Below are 22,357 nucleotides of genomic sequence, written 5' to 3'. Positions count from 1 at the left end.
GCGATGTCCCACTCTTCCTTTTGAACGCCTCTGTACATTCCGTTCCGATCTTCTCGCGGCACCCTCATTTGTCCCGACGCTGTTTCCTAACCGACAGGTTAATTATGGGTTCTGACGTAAGTTGTAGCCGACAGTCGGACGATGCACACTGTCAACGACCAAGAAAACTCGGCCGATCCTCGAGCATCAAGACGCGGTCGCGACTGTTGCAACCGTGTCTAGCATTATTCCTCGCACAATTAGATGACCTGGTTCGCGCACTCTTTGTGCCAGTATCTTTACGAGTGCACGACGTTTGCGTGGGGCTGTCGACTGGTTCCGTATTCCGTTTCTTTCAATTTCTTTTCCGTTCGTACGATCTTAATATTTCGGGTATTCTTTAGGCACGCTGTGCTCTATCTAGTGATCAAAATTTTAATACACGTTAGTTTTCCAGAATTTTCACATAATTATCATATTATTTTAATTGTTGTTTCAGGTAAGCGTCAGCATTTCAATAATGTGGTTCCATTGTAAGTACATTAAGTTATATTATCATAAAAATTCTGAAAGGGTCGTCGTAGTCAACTTTCATAAAAACGACACCGTCGTTTGTTCGCGTAAATTTGATCGTTGTCGCGGTATTTCCTATCTCGTTATTTGCGCGAGTGTAATTAAACTCGGTGCCGATTAAAATAACAGTTAAACGTCGAGTTCGTGTGTATAATTTGGCCGGCAGGATACGTTTATTCAAAGTTAACTGGTTAAGATCCTGCGCAAACACGAAACGCGCCCATAAAACGAACTACGGCCATAATTTATTATCACATTGTCATCGCGTCACGTTCATCCTTGCTACCAGCGGGTTAATATGGTTTTAATAATTTTAATAGTTGGAAGTTTTAATAGTCCGGTATCATCGATTTGCGTTTTACCAGCATACTCTCCCGGTTGTAAATCCTATCGGACATCGTCGGCGAAACTTTTAATTCCTTTCAGATTACCATGTATTAGAAGTTGTTTGCAGAGTGTGGCGGGTTTCCCTTCTTTCGAACTCCATTTTTATGGTACATTAAATCATGGACTTTCGCCGGGGGTTTCCTCTCAAATCTACGGGAACAAAGTGTTTCCGTAAACACGATCAAAATTCAAGTGCCGACGAGTTTGCGCTCGAACTTTGTCTACCCTCGGGCATTAACCGAAAATCTCTCGTCTGGTTCCAAAAATGTCAGGAAACTCGTCTCGACACTGAGCCTTTCGCAATATGGCACTTAACTACAGGCCTCGTTGACGTAATTCCACAACACACAAATTCTATACAAAAATACAGTAATTATAGGTAAATGTTTCATCGTGTCGATAGATTTATGTTTCATTTTGTAAAAGCTGAAACTGTAAATTGGTCTGTGCAAAATGAACACATTAAATTTACATTTAAATACGCCCATTAATGCAATAAAATGCCTACTTCTAATTATTGCAATTTTAAATGTCTGACTACGTTCCAAACACTGTAGAATATCAGTGTGTAAAATGAAGCGTGAATAATAATTTTGTAAGTAATAAAGTTGAACTTTCTAAAATTGAAGGAGGAAAATTGGAAATATTTTCAAAGTCAATTATCCAGGGAAAGAATATAAATATGAGTTAGAGTCAAGATTTTAAATTAATTGCTTAATTGTAGCCGAAGAAAGCGGGGAGTTAGATTGATTTATAGTCAGCGGCTTAGACTACAAATGCAAATTATTCAATCAGAGTTGAGAATCTTTGCTGCCCTTATTTGATTGGATATCTTGATTATTGCATAAATTTCGATGCTCGATTAGAAAATTTTAGCAGTACTATATAAACAATTTTTCTGACAAAATATAAAAATATAGTATCATTTGCTCAGCCTTTATCGACTTGTGCGAATAGGTATCAGACCTATCAATCCCCCAATGTATAGAGTCTGCTATAATTCGCGTTACAGAAATCAATGACGCACGTGATTTGCAGAGGAAAGCACATAATGGATTTTAAATTGTTTGTATTGCACTTGATGCTCTTCGACGAGAATAAGTCTAGTGGTTTCGTAACGTCGTTGCGTGCATTGTTCCTTTCGCTCCATTAAGCGCGCCATTATTTTTGTGACGTCTCTTCCCGGCTCTTCCTGAGCTTTATGCTTTGTTGCTCGTCCTTGCTGTTGTATTCTTTCTCGTTATTCTCAGTCTTCCGTTTATCAGTCTGCATTGTCTTCAATTTTGATTTACAATTAAAAACGCATCTCCTGTGTGCGCACCAATTGCAATTTATGCGATCGTTCTTCGTCTTATTTACTTATCATTATATGTTATATGAACGTTAAAACAGTGAAGGTTGATCATTTTGACGTCCTCGCGTAGAAGAAATGTTTCTGTAAAGCTACTCCTCTTTTGAAGTCACGAAGCAACGAACGAAATTAAGGAAGAAACTAAAGTTAAAGTCAGAAGCGCGTTTCACGTATACCACAGCGAGAATATATTCAGATACCTAGCCAGAACACAGTGAAACTTCCGCGGGGACACATTCGGGGACACAGAAGACAGTGAAACTTTAGCAAGAACACAGCAGAACATTAGTTAGACGCCATCGTAAAGATACTCAAACATACGTTGAAATACAAGCTAGGAAAGTCCTGCATTCGCACTATTTTCAGTCCCTTTTTTTTTTTTTAACTTTCTTCCCTCTGGTAGTCCGCCAACTGAGAAAATCTGTTTTTCGTCGAACTGGGGCGCCAACCGCCCGAGCCAGCTTCTAAGAGTGGGCAACAAAAAACGTGGCTGTCTCCAGGCTATGCACTCTTGAGGGCTGCATACTTTGAAGATTAGCTCATCGTGTTTTAGACGGGCCCCATTTAACCACTTTATTACAAATGTTACGTATGGAATCCATAATCGAAATATTTCTATTTTACGAGTCTACAAAGTCTCATCCGAATCAGGATTTTTCTTTGGTTAGAAACGTGTGACACGTTGAAACAATAACAGTGCAAAACTCCGGTGGCGTCGCGAAGTAAATTCACTAGTGTAAATATTCACGAACGATTCACAAACAGCCCCTTTATTCAAATACAACGGTGGACCCACGTTTCATCGAAGACAGAGAGTGCATCCTAGAGTTGGAGCGAAGCGTCTGCGAGCCGTGTAAATCACAGTCGGGTTATTGGATACTTACGTCGATCAGATATCGCGTTTGTCGGCGACGTATCGGGAAAATGAGGCGCGTTCGTGTTTCCAGTTGTGGAATTTCACGGGGAATGCCGGGCGTCTGTACTCGTTGCGCGCATAGGACACAGGGATTCGAAGCTTGGGTGAAATTCGATTTTCACGGAATCACGTGGTTTTACAATGAACGAAAGCAAAAAGAGTCAAGCCCAAAATTCGTTGTTTATTACACGGTATATGCAGACTCGCATCTCAAGTTTTCTTTAAAAACAGATTAGACGGTGTACGGAATTTTTAACGAGCAGAGCTCTGAAACGAAATTTGAACAATCTGATTCTTCAAGTTCATTCAAAGCTTCCGATAACGAATAAAGTTAATTAAACTTTATTCGATTCTTTATTCGGTTAAAATTCTACCCGATTCCGCGTTCAACCCCAGCGTAGATTACGAGTGTAATTACGAGACGTCGGCGAGGGGCGTGGGAAGCGCGGAAAAGAAATTCAGAGGGTGGAAAGATTCCTCCCCGCGGAGAGATCGCGTAACGAAAAATCACGTTGGAGCGCGGCCACTTTATTTAAAACCAGCCGCGACACTTGGCCACGGACTTCATTCACTTACCATTATCAAGAACCAGCAGGGCCGAGAGGGCGACTACAAAACTGTCGCACTTAAACGCGCCACGGAAGGAAGTAGTTACGTTTTATACCCGGCGCAATAATCGTTTCCACGGTCTATGGCGACAGTGGATGTGTCCAAGGCTACCCAACCCTGTCTCTCGAATACAGGCTGTATCCTAACGTGTGGGGCCCGTTTCTGCTATTAATCGAGGGCACAAAAACGGTAGAAAATGTCCGTATAGACTGGTACTTAATTTTTGAAATTTATTTATGAGCTGTAGATTCTCCACTCTAAATTCACAACTGTCTGTACACGATATATCACGTATTGTTTCATCGAATCTACATGAAAATGAGCACTAGAATTATTTTTTATAATTTCATTTTAATTCAATTGGAAGTTCGGTTTTATCGGAGAACCGTGTTATCTGGCCGTGCATACGAGGTCTGCCTATTTGCTTTCGCCGTTTCGCCGAAATATCGCATTAACATAATCCTCGCTTACCCCGACGATGCCGTTAACTTCCAAATTGGTGATCCGTGGAATCCACGGGGGCGGCTAACGGCCCGAACTTTCGTCGTTACCGAGAGAAAAAGTGGCAGACTATAAGAGGCGAACGTGGGGTGTCGATCGTTTTGATACTTCGATTGTTCTCTGCCTCGTAATCCTAGATAGTAACGAATTTTTAACTCTGTTTTTGGCACAGAATATTTTCACGATGACATGCAAGTGTATCATTGTTTCCATCCTGATTCGTTAATTAATGTCAGGTTTTCAATACTTGGGTCATATACAGAATATTTTAGAAGAGATACTATAAAAGTATAGGTCAATTCTTTATGCAAATATCGTCGAAAATGTAGAATAAAATATGGAAAATTCATGGTGCTCGAAGCGTCAGCACAAGTAGAAACAGCGAGTAATGGACGGACGCGCCACCAGCCAAATCGCATTGGATCGCGTGCTTGATCGATAAATTTTCAAATTCAATTATCCCCCAAAACGAACCATTATGCGAACAAATTTTATCGCGGACAAAAGGCCTAAAAATCGCGCGTCTAGACTGGAAATTTTGGAATACATATCCTTTCGAACAAGAACTCCAGCGATCGACGTCGTTGGATCCCGAAGAATAATCTGTTCGTCCGGCTCGCGAGTCAGGGAATTACGATTCGGGATTAACGGCCCCCTCCGGAACCGGATTAACACGGTTAAATATTACTAACTACAGGCCTCTGTGGAAAAATGGCGGCCGGGCGTTAACGCGGCGAGTGCCTTAGCGTAGCAGATAGCGAGCGAGATTTAGCTGTTGCTCGTTACCGTTCCCGGTTTTGCTTTTTTCCCACGCGACCACGGAACTTGGAGTAGATAACGCCGGCTCGCGCCGTTGGATCCAGCCCACGGACAATTCGGAAGTTAACGACTTTACAGAATACACGAGGATTATGTTAATGCGATGTTTCGGTGGATCGCTTTCGAGCAAATGGGGGGGGGGGAGAGAGAGAGAGAGTCTACCCACTGACCAGGCTACATGCACTGCCAGCCGATGTATCTTTCTGTATGGATAAACGCCTCAGACCCGGGATTAACTTTCAGCCCTCCGCTAATTGCGATGCCGCTCGTTTGTTCTCCACGGATTCCGAGCTTGAAGCTTGTCCACGCGAAAAGTACAGCGAATCGATCAGAGATTTGCCGGACGCTATCGTTAACGTCGAGGATACGCCTTTGACGGATAAACAGAAATCTGTATCAATGATATTTTTTGGGACAGAGACAATCTACTTTCTTTGACTGTCAATCTATAATAGCTATTTTGAAATGAAAAGTGATATTTGGCCCTCGATTTTCTTGTACTCGATGACGCAAGCGATTTGTAGCGTGTCTGATGGCTCCCTTTCGTAATAATATTAAATCGCGTTAATCCGGTGTCGGGGGACCGGCGCGGCGATCGAAAACAGCGGAAGACCCGCGAGACGGACAGAGGAGGACAGAGCTGGCGCGTAACCATAGCACGCGATAATTCTTCGAATCGGGTTACAGCAACGTCGGTCCGGCCGGCCCGTCACGGGATTAGCCCCCTCGTTTCCGAGGTATCGGTACGCGTAACGATGTAATTTGTTTGCCGTCGTTCCCGGTTTGACGTATTATATAACAGTGTCCGAGCGCGACTTATCAAAGGACAGAGAGCCGCGCGGCCGATTTTCGACGTTCAAAATCCGATTCGTCGTTTTTTTTTTACGGATTGACTCCTCCCCCTCCCCACGGGAGATTAATGGGCCGGGGGCCCCATTATCGGGCGTACGCGAACGCTCGTTTTCGAGCATCAGAGCCCGCCGACATAAGTACCGTTCTGACAGGATAACTCATTCTGGCGGTGCAACGTTAGGGGAGCCCGTGTTCGCTAACGAACATTCATCCCAATATCCACGTACCCGGAGCCAAACATTGGCAATTAATTCTAACCGTGCGCCACGAATGCGCAGTATCTGTCCACTATCAGTTCGCTGCTCCGGGGAGTACGTGTATGTGACAGCCGAACCCATTTCCCTTCCGCCCTCTTCGCCGTCTACCCTGACATTTCCCCTTTCCCTCTTCCTCTTTCCGCGCGTGTCCTGCAGTCGCTTTGTCCGCTCGCCTCTGTCTCTATCCGTCTCTCCATAGGGCTCCCGATGTAGCCGATCGGCCGGTGGTCCTCTGACGATCGCGCCACAGCTCTGACTGTTTGGCCTCCGTTTCGGGTCTACGCGGTGGCCCTTAGGCCAGGTCCATCGATCAGTTCGATAAGTCTGTCCAAAGTTCACAGTAGCCCCTAATAGTCCCACTACAACGATCACCAACATTGACAACCACGCTAAAATTCATGAATCCAAATCAAATTTACTTCATTTAACGTTTCAACTTGAGAATTAATTGCGGCCAGCTAGTAAACGTGTGGCGTAAGCGTAGTAGGTGTTCCGTGTTAGAAGGTTGCCGATAAATGATCGCGAGCGTGCCATACTTTGCTCGAATCCTCGTAGCCAACCTAATCAAACGCGGAGAGTATGCTGGCGCAGTGCGTGTTTCGAAAGCAGTAACCGGGCAATGAGTGGTTCTGGCCGTTGGACTCTGGAGCGACCCTTAGACCCCGGCGTTCACCGCGAGCGGAAAGTGTAACGTGGCGTACCCATCCTAACGAATGACCGCGGCTATCAAACCATCTCGTTGGCTCGTCTGGTTTTTCTCTCCCTTGGTGGCCGCCCTACGGGTCGCTATCTCGAGACGAGCTTTTTCCACGGCCGCCGCTGCCCAGCCAGAACAGAGAGAGCCACCCTTCCGCGTATTACACGCAAGTATTACGACCGACGACCCCGAGAGTTAATGATCTATCTAGAGGTGCACGTGGCTCCGGAATGTGCACCGGCGGGACGTTAATGGAGGACAGGGGGCGAGGATCTTTAATACACCTAGCGCGCGTACCGCGGCTATTCACGTGTCCAAATTGCGATTTAGAGCTTGAATTGATGCGACCAGGCACGACGGGTATTTTTACTCGTTTTTCCCGCGTACGAAACGCCCGCTAAAAGTCGTTGTATCGGCGCAGCCACGCGATAATGGGGAACGTGGCAAACGGAGGGGGTTGGGGGTGGACCGAGGGAAGAACGAGGCAATTCCGTGTTCGGCGTGTACGCGCAAATTGAAAAGAATGCTCGCGTAGATTTATCGATTATGTATTTTCAGTCGAGGAGCCCTTTTTGTCCCGCGGAAAAATTGCTTTCGTTGCCGGAGTTCATGATTGATCAATTTGCGTTACTTGACCCGGACGAAAAGTGGACGGAGGCTCGTGGAAAATTTATGAGCCGAATATCCCACCCCCCTCACCCCCTCCGGGGATATCCCGGACTGTGTAATTTGCGGGATGGATAAAAAGAGGGTGTATTTTCATTTGCATGCTCGGGCAAGCAGTTGCGATGGTAATTGCAGGCGCGAATTGAAATTTTTGAGGACCGTCGTGAACTCGGAACGAGCGAAACTGGGTTACTGACGTTCGAGAGCTCGATCATTCTGTTTAGTTTCGAGATAGAGACTCGTGTTAGATTACATTCATATTTTCCTATCCTATGAACATCTCGCGAGGTATTGCAAGAGCGAGTAAATTACAGGGCGAACGAGGGCTGCATAGTTTGCTAGATGCGAAGGGTAAGTGTTTGGTGTAAGAACGGGAGAGAGCTGCTGTTTAGGTCCAAGTATTGGATCGCGAGCAATGTATGCATCGAAATGAATTCGTGGAATGCACATAGCCCTTTGAGAATCAGACGGCACGTGGCATGACTGTGTGATTTGTCTGTGACCGAAGAATGCGGTGGAAAGAATGGATCCGAAGTTAGTTGAAATCTGTGAGCCGTGCGGAAGCGGAATTATAGAGGGAGAATTTTCTAAAGTTCGTAGAATGTTATACAAAGATTGAATTAACATTTACAGAGTCTAGAGCCAATAGAGTTTTTGATAAAGTTTAGAGTCAATCGAGCTTATATTTTATACTCTATAGAAGACTCGGTTAACCAAAAATTCTACCAAACGTTTGGAAGGTCGTTGAAAATACTTGCATAATGGCGACTATGATGTTGAAGGAATTGATACTACTGCTGGCGTTGCGGGACAGGAACGTTGCATCGATAAGGTTCACGTAAAGGATGCCATCGTGCATTGTGTGTTATCCAATGAGATTGTCGGTTATACAGACTTCATATCCTATGTATGGCTTTATGATACCACTCTATCGAATATCATATACTGTTCGTACGCGGACGTGTATGCGCTCGCCTGTACGTGACGTTCGAGTTCTCTGGAGGTGCCATTTCATAGAGGAAAGAAGGTGCTTTTATACTTGAAAATAGCCCCGGGTGAACGTCAAACTCTCATGCAAAAATGAATTTCTTGTGTTTATAGAACTCCGTAATGGTATTCGGTATTTTTTTAACGCGATAAAATATCAAAGAGTTATTCTGAAACTACGTACATGCTCCTAATTACCAATTTCTCTCTATCTTGATTCGCCTTTCTGTGCAATCACGTAACTCTTTTTTTTTAAATGTCATTTGGGTCCAACATAAAACTCGATCAAACATAATTTTGTTGATAATTCGATGCGTTTTGAGTCGCAGGATAGACACAGTTAATTAAATCCATAGTCGTCCAACTACCCCTCGCATCCTGCAATTTGTAATTGTCGTTCGCGCGCCTAGAGCCATTAACAAGAGGTTACGGCGTCGACAGTTTCCTTTTATCTCCTGTAATTACTATCTGTGGAGCCTTTTGCAATTTACAAGTTGACTCGTGGCTCGCGTAGCTGTAAATCGATAATTGTTATTCAGTCGTCGGTCCCCGGAGACGACGCGTCAAAGTGACAACGACACCCGAAGCGTAGCGCGCTGAAATTATCTCTGCACGGTTCTCTTTTGTTCCCTGTCGATTACACGACGACGTTCGATCAGAAATATTGCAGTCTATCATAACTTTCGCGGTTCCTTTCGATGGATCGTTGTTTTCGAGCCCGAGGGAACGATAACCCGATCGTTTTCAGATCCTTACGCTATCCAATTGGTTGTTACGTCGTTGTGTTTCGCGGCCCTGTCGAAACAATGTTCCCTTTCAGATCCTATTTGCGACGTCGATGTTTATTTGTTCAAGCGAGAAATAATATCCAAATATTTAAATATTTCAACTTTGTTTTATTAATCGTTGTATAATGGTATCCATTTTTTATGCTGCTTGGAGCCGAAACTCACCCTATCGATAACGTCGTTAAGATGTAAAATATAGTATTGGACTTGTTCGTTAGGAGAGCTGCTCATCTTCCGTGAAACAGCGCCTAGAAAATGTCGAGATCAACTTTAATTAAACTCTCTAGGTTCGTGCCGCGTGGTCCTGATAGTTTCTTTAACCGAATTATACAGTTTATCGGAGTGCTTTCTGAAAGTTTCACGGCGCTGCCGCTACTCGAATCGCATCGGATCGATGCAAAAGAGGGCAACGTCGATTTTAGAGGAGCCAGTTTTTGTTCCAACGAAAACATTTTTCCGGTGGCAGGTCGCGAATTCTTTCCTGCAGTTGCTTCCGGCTTGAAATAAACGTAAAACTTTTCACTGTTCGTTAATACCTCGCCTTCGTCAAAGTAGACATTACAAGTATGTTCCCTTAACTGTTCTATACCACCGTCATGATTATCGTACTCACTTTATATAAGACATCGTAATGCTTCTCATTAAATACAAAGAAAATGTTGCCACTGAAAAGTCGATGGAAATTCTTCATCATCCCCAAAATTCACAAAGTTTTGCTTATTAATTCGGAATGTAGTTAGGGGATTTTTAACCGCTGAATTAATTCGTTTTCTTTTAAAACAAGCAGTTTAAAAGACTCGGCCACTGTCTCGTTTGGACAGAGATTACTTAAAAATGTAGATTCGAGTATTCATGATCACGAAAATGAATGCTGTGTCGTTATCTTGTAACTGGAAATTTTTTAAGACGAACACAAGGCACGTTAAGTGGGGAAACTTGTACTTCCCTCGCAACAAGCTCTAATCGATATTGACGATGGCGACTGTATCTGGAGACAGGAATTGTCTAAAAGTTTATGCGGAAAATTTAAATTTAAAAGTCTGATTTAAATCAATTTGCTGTTGATTATTATCCTTATATTGTATCGATATTTATACATATTATGCAAAATGAGTACTTCGTGCCCGTATGCAGACAAGTAGGCGTGCTCCAATTGACCACATCCACTCAATATCGACAAGATCGTTGTTAATACTAACAACAGTTCATTGATGCTTGTTATCGACTGCTAACGTGTATCAGGCTTTCCATTTGAATGCACCCTCGATTTCATGCAACCCCATGAAAAAAATCTAAAGGGGATAGATATCAGAATATAGGTATTATTGTTTGGGGTGGAGTATCAGTATTTCGGTCAATATTTCGATAACGAATCCGGATTGTCCCATTGTTTATAGAATATTTTTTTGTCCGAAGTTTCCTCCCAAATATGCTCCGTTGATATTGAATTTTCGTCCTGGAAAACTCTGTATTGCGATACAGTTTTCCGAGCTTTTACTGTAATTTTTATATTACAATTTCCGAGTTTACAAAGACTCTGTAAAGCGTACAAATCGACGATAAATAATTCCGATAAAAACGTCGATTGTTAACAAGATATTACCGTTTCTTTTTTTTTCAATAATTAAATGAAATTCATCGAATGCATTTCCACGTTTTAAATTACTTTTTGTACAGTTCCCGTTGAAACAAGTTTTATATATTTTTATTAATCAGTATTTCTATGACTACTTTAATGCGATTTTCTTTCACTAGGTGCGTTTTCACTGCGCGTAAAGGGTCAGGTGTACTCTGGCGATCGAGTGAAAACGCATCATATGCGTGGCACCGTTTCGAGAAGTAGAATAATTCTCCGGCGAATAAACGGGGAAACAAACCAGGCAAAGTTTTACCAACAAATTTCACCCGAACTGGCGGAAGTGCGCAAGGTTTCTCGAAAGTTCGAATTCGATCGCGTTTTCGGGCGCATTTCAAACAATTCCACGTCCGATCGTAATTCAATTCTTGACGCCGGCACGGCGTCGGATCGGTGACCGGGGCGAGATTTAAAGAGCACGAACAACCTTATCTTGTAGTAAATTTTCGTAGAACTGTAGCGGCACAGCCGTGGATATTAATCCTAGTAAAATGGCGTAGCCGAACGGGGAAGTTGGAAAGAGCGATGTAGCAGGAAGCTGCCGAGATGGCGGATAAATTTCCTGAACAGGAGATTACCCCAATACTAGTTTCCAGTTTTCCTGCTGCTATATAGGCAACGTTACCGCGTTGTCTCACGGGTTCCGCGATAACTGTTACCGATGCAGTTTCCAATTTTTAGAACGGTAACAGGTCAACGTTCCAATTCGCGGTGTGGGAACCGTGTACCCTCGTGTCGTTTCGCTGTCCAAACGAGATCCGTTTCGGACCAACTGTTTACCCGTGAAATGTTTCACCCCCAATTGAATCGCAAGAACGCCTTGCTCTAACCCTCTTACAGTGGCCACAACTCGCAAATTACAGACTTCCAAATGAAGTTTCTTAGTTCCATAGTAAACACGTTAAAGATAGAGATTCAGAATAGAGCATTCGCTCGATGTTCCCAAGTGGCAAACTACGTCTCGTAGGAACAAAGTATTTTTGTCGAAGGCTCGGCTATATTGGACGTCTTCGGTGTCAGCGCCAAGCATGCTCGAGAAGTTGGTCGATGGACGGAATTTTGTCTAGGCATGATCGGACTCTGTTACGGCTCACTGAACGGGAAGCACGTTAACCTGTTCTGTGTTTATTTGGAAAACTGATGGTGGCTTCCAGCTGATTCGGTCCTCGGACAGATGTCACTTTCCTGAGGTACTTCGTTAATGCTTAACAAGTTGGAACGAAAGTTTACGGTAGAGTAAATTCGAAGAATGCTACCGTGGAACCTGCGTCTCTGTAATTGTTAATAATTGCGAAACAATGTTGTTATTATATACTGTAGTCTTTGAGGGGAGTCTTTGAACGAGACTGTGAATTTAATTGTTGTTCTTTGAAGATTTCCCTCGAGCTTCATATAACCAGTCGAGATTGACTTCTGATAATGAGAGGTTCGCCAGGAATTGCTTTAAACGAATTATTCTTCAAATTATTTAGATATTATTCCAATTTCGGAACCGTGCTTATCTTGCTCAACTTTAAAGCAACAACGTTGGACGATTCTTATTTTTACAATCCTATTCGCTGAAAATAAAAACGAGTTTTTAGACTTGGCGAGGAAAAAGTTAAGTACACATCATTTGTTTAATTTTCCAATTTGGCACGGAAAGGTTCCCACATAGGAATATGTACTTGCAACGTACTTTTCAGTACAATTGACTCTGAGAACGCGGTTTCAATGTCGGGGTGTTTAAAACAAACTGAGAGTAGCTCGAAGGGCTGATTGATTAAATTGAATAAATCACTCGGTCCGACGCGATGAATGGAAAAGGTGTATAGAAACTGGAGGTACAAGTTTGCCTCGAGGTAAAGGATTAATTACAATGATCGAATCAAACGCGTTTGATCGTTGAAGGCCACTTTTCCTACTGAAACGTAACGGGCCAACGAGACGCGAAGTGGGTATCGAAGCGGTACGATGGGGATAATTTCTTGGTGACCGTTCGTTCTTACCATATACAATACTATTTCATATAGAAAAATACAGGGTATTCAAATGAAATTGTACGATTAATTTTATAAGATTCGATCATTTTCTATCACTCCGCTTTCCCGACAACCGATCAGGGGAAACTTTTTCACGCACTCCGAACGGATATTGAAGATCATCAGAGAGTCGAATATTCATCGCGAGCTGGTTTCGAAGCACGGAGAACCGTAAAGAGGATAACTTCGGGGCCGAAGAACAAGGAGCGGATAAAATACCGCGGCCGTAAAGGAAAGCAATCCGTGGAACTAGGGAATCGTTCTTTACGTTCTATTATAATATATATTCGGACGTAGCGGCGGAAACGTATGTCCTCCCAGGGGTTCCGTGAAAATTGTACCCGGATCTTTGGCCGGAAAAGCATGACATTTGCATTTTCCTCCGTCCTGTATACGTATTGCTCATGAATATAGACAGATATGATCCTGTCTCCGAATGCTTTGGCGTTAGGAGCCAAAGTCGGAGTCAATCGGCTCCTTTGAGCGCCGTAGTCAATATGCTGTCGTCATCAGAAAGTGTCCACCGACGCAAACGACCTGCCCCCATCAATGAAAAGACTGATAGTCGGAACCATACCTTTGTTCAAAGGAATTCCTTCGTGTTATTGGTTTCCTAAGTACCGTGGTCGTCGTTGTTCCGACGTCGAGTCATCATCATCTTTTAGGATACAACGATTCTAAGCTCGTTTACTTGCATTATTTAGAAGAGACGTATAAATTTTGAATAACGTGGGATCAAAGAGTGGTAAGGGAGACAAAATGCGACGCAGGAATATTCCTCTTATTCACGAGGATATTTAAAGTGAAACATGGCGGAAGGAATGTAATAGTTTGGGGCTAGGGTAGTGATTTGGTTCTTGACCGTACTTCTACCTTCCACTCTTATCGTACATTAATCCCTTATAACATCAAATTTATCCTGGGCATTTACATTCAAAGTTGATTTTGAATTGTTGGAAAATTTTCACATCGCTGTGAAATTGCACAAAATACAGGCAAACACGTTTTCTTATTATTCTTCGACCATCAAGATTCTGTTGTGACTTATTCTACGAATAGCCTACATAATGATCAGCGTTTCTCTCTGCCTTAATACCTGCATAAACATATTTAGTGCTCTTATAGCTGCTTGAAACTTCTGGGAAAGCTTCGCCATGATTAATGCATGGCAACCAGAACGTTCCAATATGGCGCGCGGTTGACGCTCCCGTCGTCGTTTACTTTGATAAAAATAAAGATTCTCGATGTTGAAAAATAGGAAAAGTGTTTGAGTTTATAATTATTCATCGTACTATCCTCTTATAAAAATTTGATGAAATCCTTGGAACAGTCGGGATCCCCTCGTTTCAAGGATCCGCTAAAAATATTCCTCTATCGAGGGGGTAAATGTATATCGAAAGGTCTCCGTATCTAACATACTCGCGCGGTAGTAGCAGTATGTTAATCGGATTTGCAATAAACCTTTGGAGAGGCTATTGCGTCGCCTGAACGAGAGGAAAGGAAAGCGTCGCGTTGTCGGGGCGGTAAGCGTCTAATTGCGCTCTCTCGAAGCAGCTAAAGCCGATCGAATTAATAAAACGGCATCCAGAGGCACAATGGTTCGTGTCTGTGCAATTTACAATTACGCGCACGTACTTGTACCAGCACTTAGACGGCACGTCGGTAATCACGTACAATGGAAGCCGTCTACGCCGGGGGAACCAGAGATCCCTCGAATATTACGAAAACGCGACCGCCATTTCGCATAATTCCATTTGAGACGCTCGAGGTGACGGAGATGACTGAATGCATCCTGGGGGCGCGCAGAGTGCAGCTTCGCCTGCTAAGAAGTGCCCGAGGATGATGGGGAGGGGGGCAAAGCGAGCAAGTGGAAGCTGTAGGTAGCTGCGTGGAGTTGTCCGGAAGAGTGGCCCTAATTGTAACAAACAACCGCTTTTATCCGGGGCTCCCGCAACACCAAGCACTGTTACGGCACTGCAGACTTCTGCTTCTTTGTTGTATCCAACCCCCGTTCGTCCAACTTTCTCCCGGCGATGCGGAGCTAGCCTTGCAACATTCAGTGCCCGGAATTGCATTTTTTATTTATAACGGAGTTTTCCGTCCGCCTCTGTTGCGCCGCCATCTTCGTCATCCCCTAGTCGCCGAAGAATTTATTACCGAGCCCCGACTTTCGACTTTGTTTTCGTCGATATTACGCATTCAGTGGGCTTCGCGGCGCGGTGCCGCGGCCGAGACGCAACGGTTTTACGCGCGAAAATAAACGTAAGAATATGGTGCTAAGCTTTTTTTCTATTTTTTTTATTTTCCTTTTTGCGCGCCCCAGACTTTGTTTTTCGTTGAAATCGATATTCGAAATGACTGGGCCGAACGCGTGTTTCAACGGAGTTAGGATTAACCGGATCCCGGCGCGGAGATTCATCAGGATTATCCACGGAGTGAAAATTGAATAATTTGTAATCGAGATCGTTATCGGCTTAGCGGAAGAAATTTTGAGCTGGTATTGTGTGTTGCGTCCTCGAGTTCTTTATTAAAACGGAACAAGTTCCTACAATCCCCTAGTAACATTTAAAGACCCTCGTTGTGCGGATATCCAATATTCCCATTTGTTAGATACATTCACTGAACGTCGATGGACGTGCATCGTACGTAGAATAATGTTTGGAAGCGTTAACACCCGCATAAATTGAGCAAATTCAATGGACGCTAAAATTCGAGTCCCGTGAATTCGATATCGACAAACACAGTAATTGCTTTCACAGAAGAAGAGGAGCGTTTGCTCCTCTCTGTGCGGTTTCTTTCAGATTACTTCGGTGGCTCGCGGTATACGGAAACTCGGTTCACCCCCTGCAACCCCTTGCAACGTCCGTTTCCTCCTCGAGAGCGAGCTCCGTGGCCCGAGCCAAGACTTTGATTTAAGTTTCATTCACCTTGAAGTTGCCCATGGAAAATATAATTACGTGGTATTGAAGGTAGGGCAGTCGTACATACCGTCCCGTAGCGGTTTCAGAAATAAACGCAAGTGGCTATATAGCCGGTGCACTTAAACGTATTGCGCTGGGAAACGAACATTTTTTAAAGCGGACAGCATGATGAGATCACGCTTAACGAGATCAGGACCGGACACGTGGAAAAACAAGACCTGAAAATTTCATTACGACCGTTCAGAATTTATTTCTTAAACCATTCGTTGGAAACATCGTCGTGTCGGCCTTTTCCCTCCATTTTCTATCGCTCGAACGCAGTTTACGTTTTTTACAAATTTCCATTTATAGAAACGAATGCAATTATTTTGTTTTCTAGCTGAATTTTATTTCTACGATTCCTAGCAATATTTAATGCTCGATCAAAAAAACAGTTTAGTCGTTCGAATATAATGGCGTCCAACTCGGGGGACTCGCGAAATTTCAATCGGCCTTTTTTCCTAAGTGAACGCGAAATTAACGTTTTAATAGCAATTTCGTTGAAACTTCCGTGTTATAGGGGTCGAGTCTCCGCTGGGACGTTTAGACGCGTAACAAGCGAGCAGCATCTACGCGCGATGATGAAGTTCGCGAACGCGAGGCGATCGACGATCGGCGACTTTTAAAATCGGCAACGCAGACGGAGGGGCCAGAGGAAAGAAACTGGAGGTTGGAAGAGCGAAAAGTTTTGCAACTCTTTGAAGCACGCTTCCCGTCTTGTCCTCTCCTTTATTACAGTCTCTCGGATGAATACCAGATGCGGTTAGAACTTTCAGGTAGCGCAGGAGCAACTTCAAGACTATAATTGCTTTGTTCGATCCAACTTTTGTTTCCCGCCGGCGCGGCAGGGGATTGGGTCCGACTTTTACGGTTTCGTGTGTAATGAGTACGTTTTCGAGTGCGGCGTCTCCTGTCCTGCTCGTCCATTAAAATTACAGTATTTCTCCCCCTCTTGAACTTCTTGACGAACGAATGGAGCACGAACGCCCGAGAAAAGTTGTTATCGATGAATCTTCGAAGTCCGATCAGGTCTGACGGTTCGCGAGCTTTACTCAATTTTATTATTAACGAATGGAACACTTGGATTTAACAAACGGAATTATTATGCGGTCCTGTTGCTGGATCGCTTCTATCCGTGTTTTGCAAAAATGCTTAACGAGATTTATGGTGCAAGTTTCCTTCCGTTACTGTTGTTTTATACGCGTTAGTAACAAATCGACGTGTTTTCGAACATCGTGGTTTCTCGTTGGGTAGAGAAAACATCAAAAGTTGAGCCACTTATTTCTGGAACACCCAGTGTATTCACTTAGGTATCAGAGTTTGGTTGATTCTACGCCGGGCCATCCTGCGAGCCATTCAAAGTTTGCCGACATCGTCGCGCATTTCCAACCAAATAGCAACTCTTATTTACTGCTGGAAAGTATGCTGATCGAAGTATCTATGGGGCAGTTTTTCATGGAACTCGCGAACTTCGTTTCGAGACTTCCTGCGAAGAATCGACAACCGGTCGACTGCCATATATTCAGAAAACATTGCTCGAAACTGTGTTCTGCAATAAGTGACAGCGAATAATTGATAGCGAGAATAACGTACTCGTGATAATCGAAAATCTAGCTATTCTTCCAAGGATCACGTAAATAGGATTTCAGGGGAGTGTCTATTCCCCAAAAATTATTGTAATTGATCCCCGGAGCCAGAAATAATTTCTCCATAATGATTTGAAATTTTTTAATTCAATTTTATAAGAACTTCTTAACGAAGCCTCGATCAAGAAATTGATATTCTTGATTTTTCGTCTTATTTTGGCCTCTAGAATGTCCCATTAAAATTTTCCCAGGGGTGGCCGAACACCCTGTATAGTCGTAACTAATATTGAAATCAATTTTCTCAGAAACGAAGCCCCGAGCTATAGAATCAACCTGACCCAATTTCTACCACGAATTACGGAGAAACCTGTACGTCGTTTGTTCGATCCATTGTCGTGGACAAAATTAAAAACGGCAAAACGAGAATTCCGAAGTGTCCGAGTATTAAAATTGCTTGCGGTGACAAAAGGACACGTCACGGAGCTGGGGCTCGTTATTTCTGCAGACCCCTCCAATTGTCTTGGTGCGTTCACCTAACCCAGAATTCGGTTGGTCGATTTTTTCCCGGTTCGCGTGAAAGATCCTTTCGGAAGGGGGTGGCTGTTTTATGCATCGACCAGTACTTGCGGGTCGGTCGTTTTTGCGTGATGCGGACAAAAAGCAAGGTGGCGAGAGAGGAGCGACGCCGAGAGGACCCAAAGGGACAATGGTTTGACATATCGCCCTGTCATCGCCACGGCGTCGCTTCAAGCCTGACCGACCACCGAGTCCCGTCGTGTACTTATCTTAACCGACCGCGCTCGATCTTCTGTTTCTTTCGCCCGGAAATTATCACGGACGGCTGATTCAATGAAACCACGGTGTTATCCTCCGCGAGAAATATGAACGTGTTCACGGGACTCTGTGTCTTCTACGAGCCGTTCGAACGTCATTCGACCATCTGACAGCTATCGATCAGCCTTCGCCATTCTTGGCCGACCGAATCCGCCGTTTTTCACCCTCGTCGTCATCGTCCTGTTTCGTCTACTCGAGCATACTAAAAAAATGTGCTTGGAATCATTTTTCAACCGAACACGTAACGTTCTGTCCGGGATTTGAATATTCAAATAATTGAAAACTCGAACCGACTTACAATTATTTGATATTTTCTCAAATCGAGGGCTACAAAGACAGTCTTGAACGTAACATTTGGTTAGTTACGACTATTTTCGAATCTATCCAAGCAATTTGGCAAATTTGCTCGATTTCGACGATCCTCAGACAGAAAATCGAATACGTGACACTGGTTTCGGGTATAATTACCGTCGTTTACCAATGCATTCGCCGGCAACGTGTCATCGAATCTTGGAAACGTCACGACACGAAGACGTCAATCAATCTTCCGCGAGAATCCGATAATGCCGCCTCCGTTAATATTACTACACCGCGCATTACATCGTTCGATCGGTTAAATCTCGTTATCGATGCCGTTCCGTAAACCGTGGCACACGTAAGACTATTTATGCACGAACGCTAATCATTGTTCGACAGAATGGGACGCCGATAGAAATTACTGGGCGCATCTCCGATCGATCGGGCCGCCGAGAGAACCGACGGTTAGGCGATACTCCTGTATACGGGGCGCGTTATCGTCGATGTTGCACCGAATGCGGGTATTCCGAGCTGATAATCCGTGCAACTCCCCGAATATTAGCATAATCTGCCGGCTGGCGGGTGGGCGGGTGGGCGGGAAGGAGACAGGGCTCTGCGCGACGAAGAACCGATTCGATCCGTTTCGCATCGGTGATATCGAAGTTCCTAGCTACGATTCGGTGTCTAGATGCACACGTTGTTTTCCACGATCCGTTCAGCCTCCATTTCCCCGTTCTTCTGCCTTGTATTATGCGAATGGAGTGCACGACCTTGGGTAAACACGGGGCTCCGAATGCCTCGACTGATAATAGTCCGGTCAAATAAGGAGAAATAGCGAAGTAGTTTACCCAAGGTTGGAGAACGGCTTTTTCTTGCGGATGAAGAAATTTTCCCAGTCGTTGTACTTGATATTGCGATACATTTTCCCGCGCGGTACTTAACAGACGCTAGATTATACGACTGGGAATATTTTTAAGCGTGCAGTACAACTTCCAGACAGTCCACGCGTTAAGTAAGAATTATCCTTGAGAATTATGTCTTTAATTTTCATTACGGTGAAGTTATTATAGATAGAGAAATAGTGACGCTATGGCGGCCGACTTGCAAGAGTTGTTGCCTCTAGCAATCATCCTGTTTCCAGTCTTTTACACTTCCGACGTGTCCTGGCAGTTCGGAACTCAATGGACGATGGACCGTTTGTTTCACGGTGAAAAAGTAAACGCTACTTTCGGGATCGACTAACCGAACTTCTTTTGTCGGTCGTGTTCCCGACGGACTCGCCGGAGACCGCTTTTTGCACGGTGGGCGATATCGGTCGGATGGAACGATTTTTGGGGCGCCAGTGTTCTGGTTACGCGACAGCAAAAATTGTTGCGTCAAGAGCAACGCTGGAAGAAAACATCATAGTCGTGTCGACTATTTTCACATTTTAACGTTGCCAGTTTTTTATAATTTCTCCTGATCGATCGTGTCATCGGTCAAATTGAATCATGCAAATATAGAGAGTTCGTCGCGAAACACGTATCGGGACGTAAATTCATTCGCGCGAGCAAAAAGCGAGCTTTTTTCTGGTTCACAGAGGGCGACGTCTCTGTTTGGAGCTGGATCGGCGCAGAATGGCGGACGGCCGTCATTAATCGTTTACGGGTATGCAGATCGGGCATGCTGCGGCAAATTGGCGCGCCCTAACACCGGGGGCTTTACCTACAGCTAGGTTTGGATACGTTGCAAAAACCAGAGAACGTATGGTTACCGAAAAATTGTTCAATCTACCTACAAAATTCGAGCGATATCGCGAGATTTTTCACGATCGCGTAATGGCTTACCAACGGTAACGTACTTATTAAGGGGGTTTTTTGGTTTCGAACATTACATTGTCGATTAAAGTGTTTGTCTTTCATGAAAAATTCGTGTTCCGTTTACACGGTAGAAACCCAGTTGCATTTTGGTCAACACAATGTTTGATTCTGGCAAGAAACTAACGCGTTTCGGAGTACTGTGCGTCGGGTGGAGGAAAGTGTGAGGATAAATTTCTCTGTTCTTTCCCTTCTCCGTGAATCAGAAAATGACTATAACGTACGAGGATCGGCGACAGCACCATTTACAGAGTTGTTCTCATGCAATTACCCGCAACAAGCCCCTTCCCACTGAACTCGTACCTGATGGTGGCTGCGGCTTGCGCCGGTTTTCAAAACAGGAAGCATAAAGTTTTCATAATAACGCATCCTCTTCGCTAGATAGGGAGACCCAATTGCCACAGAATGCACACAAGGGTCTGCCTTACAAAGGTTCATCTTTTTTTCCTGGCTCCGGCGGCATCTGCACGGAACAGCGAACACTCCGCGCGAACCCTTTCCCCGTAGGGGGTTAATTTTAGAGATTTCCTCATTCAAAGGATACGCTGAACGGCTTTGGACACTTTTTGTCGTGCACGGGAAAGGGTAATTACTGCTTGTTTCGCTGTAAATAGTACGCATAACTGGTTTTAGTGTCGCTCGAGCTATATTTCGATCGAGATGCCGCTAAATTAAAGCGTCTCTGTGCTTCAGTTTTATTTTTCTTTTCCTCTTCTTCTTTCTTCTTTCACGGTGGAGCGGGGGACGCGAATTCAAAAGTGAATCGCAAATCGTGAAAAAAACACGCGATCTTGGTAAAGAAAGGATGAAAGCCCACAAAACTGTACTTAAAAATTCGATGGTATCGCGGTCCCTTCGTTCCGCGATCTAGGTTGTTTCTGGATGTAAATATTCTCTGAAAAAAAAAAACGATCGACGGAGGGGATGAAAAAAGTTCGTAGAAATCGACTCGAACCGCTGAACAATTAAATCGTGTCTTCCTTCCGTTACCCCCCTTTAATCAACTTGGACGTGCAGGTATCGATTCTAGCCTCCCCATAAGTTGTTTACTCCTTTTTTTTTAACCCTCGTGCATAAAAAAATCCCTCCCCTCTGCCCGTTCCGCGCAATTTTTCCCGCGTATTTACATACGTTTCGCTTCGGAGCGCGTCAGCTTTCGAAATTAAAAATTCAAAGTAGGACATGGGTCGGCTGAAACTGGCGGAAAACGTTCTCGAAATTCGCGAACAGGTTACCGAGGAATTTCAATAAGCCCTCGGCGCGGAACCGTGGCGTTCGAACTCCTCGCACGATATTTGTAATCGAAAATTAAAAAATGGAAAGGAAAATTCATATCCAGCGACGCTTTATCCGATAGACAGAAAACGACATCTGTTTAAGATCTAAAATCAATGTTCCCAAAACTGGTACGGATAAAATTTATTCCTTTGTCTCTGCGGATGTGTTTGCTCTCTCAATTTTTACCCCATTTTAACTTGTAAAATCATCCTCTAATATTATATTTCGAAAATAAGCCGATAGAGAGTCCGGAACGTTAACAGGAACACACTTTCTTCTTTCTGAACCTGCTAATTTATTTCCGAGTCTGTGTTTGGTTTCGGAAAGCACCTGTATTGGGTACCTTCGGAGAATAATGGTTTCCGATGGTGCATTATTCGTTCGAGTAATGAACTATCAACGATCCGTATACTAGAAAGGAAAAAGAAAATGTTCCGTCAACAACAATAAGCCGCGCCGATCACGCGCGACGAACGTGTTTTTCGTACGAATGGTTGAGAGAGAACG

General features: G+C 44.0%; 1 protein-coding gene across 10 annotated transcripts in view; it reads left to right on the top strand.

The window, feature by feature from the left end:
- Positions 1–22,357, top strand: part of Ten-a (Teneurin-a transmembrane protein) — a 594,721-nt gene that overhangs the window by 50,165 nt on the left and 522,199 nt on the right. The window contains exon 2 of one of the 10 annotated variants that reach the window (XM_076772677.1): positions 479–512. The exons of the other annotated variants lie outside the window; for them this stretch is intronic. The gene's annotated coding sequence lies outside the window, so the exon portion shown is untranslated. The remainder of the gene's footprint in view (positions 1–478; positions 513–22,357) is intronic. 10 annotated transcript variants of the gene reach the window in all.

The sequence above is a fragment of the Colletes latitarsis genome, chromosome 1 (genome assembly GCF_051014445.1).
Source record: "Colletes latitarsis isolate SP2378_abdomen chromosome 1, iyColLati1, whole genome shotgun sequence".
Classification (NCBI taxonomy): domain Eukaryota; kingdom Metazoa; phylum Arthropoda; class Insecta; order Hymenoptera; family Colletidae; genus Colletes; species Colletes latitarsis.
Note: the sequence above shows the minus strand (reverse complement) of the source record. Positions and strands in the feature narration are given on the sequence as shown.